The sequence below is a fragment of the Lygodium microphyllum genome, chromosome 24 (assembly GCF_053477565.2).
Source record: "Lygodium microphyllum isolate KBCC chromosome 24, Lygodium_microphyllum_v1.1.10, whole genome shotgun sequence".
Lineage (NCBI taxonomy): Eukaryota > Viridiplantae > Streptophyta > Polypodiopsida > Schizaeales > Lygodiaceae > Lygodium > Lygodium microphyllum.
Window position 1 is genome coordinate 137,845,077 of NC_141158.1, and position 6,399 is coordinate 137,851,475.

The following is a 6,399-nucleotide window of genomic DNA, read 5'->3' on the forward strand; positions in this document are numbered from 1 at the left end:
TCCACACACGGCCATTTCTTTATCCTCGCGGCTCACGAGTCTTCTGCTTTCTCCTTCACTCTCCACTTCACATCCGGCCGTTTCTTTATCCTCGCGGCTCACGAGTATTGTGCCTTCTCCTTCGCTCTCCTCTCCACACACGGCCATTTCTTTATCCTCGCGGCTCACGAGTATTGTGCCGGCCATTAGTTTATCCTCGCGGCTCACGAGTACCATGCCTTCTCCTCCAACCCTTCCTTCACACACGGCCATTTCTTTATCCTCGCGGCTCACGAGCTTATCCTGTTTGGCCGTTCGTTTAGACTCGCGGCTCACGAGTTCCTCCACACGCTCCTCATTTCCGGCCATTCGTTTATACTCGCGGCTCACGAGTTCATCCTGTTTGGCCGTTCTTTTAGACTCGCGGCTCACGAGTTCTTCCACACGCTCGTCATGTTCGACCGTTCGTTTAGGCTCGCGGCTCACGAGTTCCTCCACAAGCTCATCACCTTCGGCCGTTAGTTTAGACTCGCGGCTCACGAGTTCTTCTTTCACCTCCATCTCTCCATACACGGCCGTTTCTTTAGACTCGCGGCTCACGAGTTCTTCCCTTGCCTCCATTCCCTCTAACTCCCAGGCTTCCAGCCCATCCTGTCCTGGATTATTTATACTCCCCCTAGGTCCAGGAGTCTCTGAGTCGTCTGCCCTGATTTCTTTATACTCCCTCCAGGTGCAGGAGTCTTCCCCTTCATCCTCGCCAACATCCTCCATCTCTTCATCCGATCCCTCCACCGCTTGTTCCGAAGTATCATCTGCTTGGGGCTCGGCTTCCTTTGCCTCGCCCTTCCATGCGCACTCCTCAAGAACCACCCCTTCCGGTAATAGGTCTGACCCGCAGGTCGTCTTCTCTTCCGCGCACTCCTCCACCAACACTCCATCAAACACAAAACTAGACTCATTTGTCTCTACTGGTTGTGCTGAATAAAACATGTGATCATCCTCTTCATGATACGGCCCATAGGCCTCCTCGTTTTCCCCTTGCCACTCGTCCGCATCTGCTTCATACCCTGGTTCTGAAAATTTGTCATAATCATCTTGATAGCCTGTTTCCTCTTCCCATGTTGTCCTTTCGTGTGAATGATTGGCTTCGTATTCTGGATTAAACCCTTGTTCCTCATAGCCTTCCAGCCGCTGTTCGCTCTCTTTCCATGTGTAGTCTTCGTATCTAGTATACTGATCTTCAAACTGCTCCTCATACATGTAATTCTCTGCAGGTTCGTCACAATAATCGTGGTATGGCGCACTTGCCACCCACTCTACTCTTCCACCCCAGTGACTCCCTTCACACCTTTCTTCCGTCGCGGCATCATCGAACTGGCCTGAATCTTCGTATAACATGGCCCTTTCTCTTTCCCTTTGATTTGCTTCTTCTATTATCTGTTCGCGGATTTTCAATTCGGCCTCCCAATCTATCTCCTCATCTAGCCATGGCTCCTCTTTGTATGTCTCCGGTTCCCCGGTCTCTGAATCTTCGTCTCCTGAGTCGCCCATGGCCTCTAGCAGCTTGGCATCTTTCCCATACTGATTTTCACGCTCCGCCAGCTTCTCCTTCAATAAAAACATCACCTGTTGTAAGGCCTTGCACTCGTCTGCCCCCAGCGTTCCACTAGATAGAATCCTTTCAGCGTTAGCCAATTGACTTCTAGCCTCAAGATCCGTATTGCTTCCCCTATTATCCCTCACCTTTCTCTTGCTACCATGATCTGTCCTTTGAGCACATGACTTCCTTTGAACTATTTGGGTTTTCGTAGCTTTTCCTTCACTTTTACTACTAGAATTCAACTTTTGGGCGTCTGCCTCTGCTTGAACTACCTGCGGCTTTGCAGTTTTACCTTTTTCATTTGTCACTTTACCACTAAGATTTGTCTTTTGAGCACATGCCTCCGTTTGAACTACTTGGGGTTTCGCAGCTTTTCCTTTTTCATCTGGCATCTTGTCTCCAGCTACCCCCTCCCCGTAATCTTCAATGATTTCCATTCTTAAATCGCGCTCTATGAGTAACAACTCAATTCTTGTATTACTTTTGTGTTCTTCGACCCATTCACTGATTCTTCCATTCACCGCTCGAAGTAGTGTCTTGATGTCGTCTTGTTTGTCCTTCACTCCCGCTAACCTCCTTTCTAGATCACTTTCTTCCTCTCTAGAAAAATTGTATCCTTTTTGCACCCAATTCACCTTAGTAGCCCACAAAATCCTCCGTTCATCTTCACAGTCAAACCATTGTGCCAACACCTTATTTTTTGAAGCATACAAGTTCTCAATTCTCAGCTTTTCGGCTTCGTTACGCCCTTTTTCCTCTTCTTTTTGGTCATTTTTAACTTTTTCCCCACTTTTCTTGTGTTTTCCCATTTTTTGAATTTTTTATGAATTTTTGAATTTTTTTGAATTTTTTATGATTTTTTCGAAAATTTTTTAAAAAATTTTGAATTTTTGCCTATTTTTGCCTATTTTTGCCCCTCCCCGCCTCTAGACGCCTCCGATGCGTCACGGGGTCCCGCTCTGATACCAAGTGTTACAAAACTCCAAAATTCCCAAAAACATGCCTTCACCTCAAAACACACCTCAACTCGGCATATCACGCCCCTTGGGGCTCAACACGGCACCATAACATGATACATCTCGGCATAGCACGGTTTTCCAACTCAACATGGCACCACGGCACGGCATAGCTCAACACGCCACGGAGGGCGACACGGAAGGTAACACGCCACGGCCCAGCGCCGACGCGACTCAACAGTCCACCTTGTTATCTCCCCCCATCGGGCGGGGAATTCCTCATGGCACTTGAAAGTTTTTGGTGCTCACGCAAGGAAGCACCTCCGAAACCCTTTGAGGTAGCACAACACCCCACTCACCTCTCGCCCCATAAAAAGACTACCCTTTCCCCCTCACTCTCACTGTTTGCACTCACCATCCCCACTCACCTATGCCTGGGGGAAGCCCCGAGCCACTTAACCATACCCAAGCGACACGCACTACGGCCCCATGCCGCGACGCGCCCAAGGAGAGCCAAGCCTCGAGTAGGGTACCTCCCCTATAGGTGTTGTTACACACTAGGAGTGCGTAAGGTAAATATCCCCAAGTTGGTTTTGGCACAACATAACACGTCACGTCACAACACGTCACAGCACGACACGACGCGTCACAGCGCGTCACGGCACGGCACGGCACGGCACGACACGGCACATCACGACATAACACGATTGCAAGAAAAGAGAGTGAGAGAGTTTTGAGAATGAAAGTGAGAAGATATATTAGATTGAGGAGGATTTACAAAGGAACGGGTAATTCGAAGATGGCGCACCACGCAGCCTATTCTCGTCTCAACACCGTTTTGTAAGGAAGCAAGAGGATGCTCCCTTATACACTCCCCCCCCACGAGAAAGCTCAATCCTCTCTCTCTCTCTCTCTCTCTCTCTCTCTCTCTCTCTCTCTCTCTCTCTCTCTCTCTCTCTCTCTCTCTCTCTCTCTCTCTCTCTCTCTCTCTCTCTCTCTCTCTCTCTCTCTCTCTCTCTCTGATTAAACCTCAGAGACCCACAAGTGTGAGATAAGACGGAAAGTTAGAGATGGAGAAGTATTATGCCTTGCCCACTGACTCAATTACACTTGTGGAACAAAGGACTTTGCCAAAAAGATGAAGTAGATTGATTCTGTCCACTCCTCACTATACAAATCGTGAGACAGAAAATCACTCAGGAGGTAAAAGTGGATGATAGAGATCTGGATTTTCTCTTTCGTTGTAGAACTGCAGCAGTAAATCACGGGCATGTTCGATGACTAAAGGTTCAATCACCCATGCAGCCTCTTTGATTGGGCGATTCTTCCATTTGATCTGGAATTCGGGGTGTTTGCCAGTGAAGCGAGTTGCCAGAATGATTTCAGGTTCAAAGGGTAGTTGTTTAAGCTGATCTGGCAAAGGACGTTGGCGCCCGAATCTAGTGTCGGCATGGAACCTCCGAAGTAGTTGTACATGAAAGGCATCATGAATTAAAACGTTGGGTGGCAACTGGAGTTTGTAGGTGACATCATTAATGCTGGTTACCACCTTGTATGGGCCATAAAATCTGTTGTTGAACTTCGGAGTTAGGTTTTTGGGCAGATCTATATTTTTAGAACTGACCAACACCAAATCACCAGGGAAAAACTGTACATGTTTGCGGCGATTGATGTTGTATCTCTTGGCTACTAGAATCTTGTTTTGACGGAGGGTGTCTTGGGCGACTTGCATGCGCTGTTTCCAATTGAGCAGAAACTCTTCAGCATCTGGATCTGTGATAAATTGCTTACCTGCTGCTAAGGCCATGGGAGTTATGACTTCTTTACCAGTTGCCATCTCAAAAGGAGTAAACCCAGTAGAACTATGGAGTGTGGCGTTGTAATGAAATTCAAGGATATCCAGAAATTGAGCCCAATCCTTCTGATCTGCTCGAACATAACTTCGAATGTAATCCTGAATACCCTGATTGAGTCTTTCTGTCTGCCCATCGGTTTGCGGATGGTATGCTGAAGAAAACCGGAGTTGCGTATCCAATAACTTGAATAATTCCCTCCACATGTTGCTTAGAAATCGGGGATCCCGATCTGAGATGATGGCCAAAGGTAGACCATGATATTTGAAAACTCTTGAAAAGAACAGTTTGGCCACCTTGGGAGCTGTAATGGGCGGTTCTGTTGGAATGAAATGAGCTTGCTTTGAAAAATAATCAACTACCACAAAAATCGCTGTACAACCATGAGACTTTGGAAGCTCTGTGATGAAGTCCATACTGACCACGTCCCAAGGACGGGACGGTACGGGCATCTCTTGCAGCTCTCCTGCTGGCTTCATGCGCTGTGCTTTGACCATTTGACAGGTAGGACAGGTGTGAACATATTGTGTAACATCCTCCCGCATCTTCGGCCAGTAGAAAAATCGTTTAAGCCGATCGAAGGTTCGGATCTGACCGGAATGGCCCCCAATAGGACTATCGTGACACTCCCAGAGTATTTGGTTGCGGAGAGCTGCCACCTTCGGAACATATAATGCTGACTGATAATGAATAAGTCCATCTTTGAATTCATACATGCCCCATGGTGTGTTACCTAATTCTATGTCTCTCATTAGCTGCTCTGCTTCTTCATTTCCCTGCATGTGCTCTCTAACTTGATCAGCAAATCTACTTTCAGCAACTGTGATAGCTTGTAACTCAACTCTTCGACTGAGAGCATCTGGCATTTTGTTAGAAGATCCAGGCTTGTGTAAAATTTCTATATCAAACTCTGCTAGGAAATCCTGCCATCTGGCTTGTTTGGGAGAAAGCTTGGGTTGGGTTTGGAAATATTTGAGAGAGATATTGTCTGTATAGACCTTGGTGGGTTTATCTTGAACATAGTGTCTCCACTTCCTTAAGCAATATACCACTGCGAACATCTCTTGTTCATGTGTTGCCCACCTCCTTTCTGTAGCATCCAATTTCTTAGATTCATAACAAACTGGGTGTCCATCTTGCATAAGGACACCCCCAATGGCGTATGCTGAGGCATCAGTATGGACTTCGAATGTGCGGGAGAAATCTGCCATCTTGAGTACTGGTGCTTGTATCATCATCTGCTTGAGTTGGTCAAAAGCCTGTTGTTGCTTATCTGTCCACTGAAAAGTAGTTGTGGGGGATGTCAAATCTGTTAATGGTGCGGTAAGCTTGCTGTAGTCTTGAATAAACCGGCGACAGAACACTGTAAACCCCAAAAATTCTCTGAGTTGTGCAAGCTTAGTAGGGGGTTGCCAGTTTGTAACCGCCTGCACCTTGTTAGGATCAATTGCAATACCATCCGGCTTTATCAGAAAGCCCAGAAAATCTATCTGCTCAACTGCAAACTGGCACTTCTCCGGCTTAACATAGAGTTGATGGTCACGGAGCCGCGAGAAGATTTTGTGCAAGTGCTCCAAATGCTCCTCCAGAGTTTTGTTGTAAATTAAGACATCATCAATGTAGATGATTACAAAGTCATCTAGGAAATCAATAAAAACTTTATCCATTAGTTCACAAAAGGTTGCTGGCGCATTGGTGAGTCCCTCCGGCATCACCAGCCATTCATAACTGCCATAACGGCTTCGGAAAGCTGTCTTTTCTTCGTCGCCTTCTGCTATGCGAATCTGATGGTATCCCGACCTCAAGTCGAGACGCGTGAAGAACTTAGCACCTTGAAGCCGATCCAATAAATCATCAACGACAGGCACGGGATATCTATTTCTGACCGTGAATTTGTTGAGGGTGCGGTAATCGGTACATAGCCTGAGTGAGCCATCCTTTTTCTTAACAAATAGAACCGGAGCTCCATAGGGGGATCTACTTGGCCGCATGTGCCCAGAGGCTTCCATTT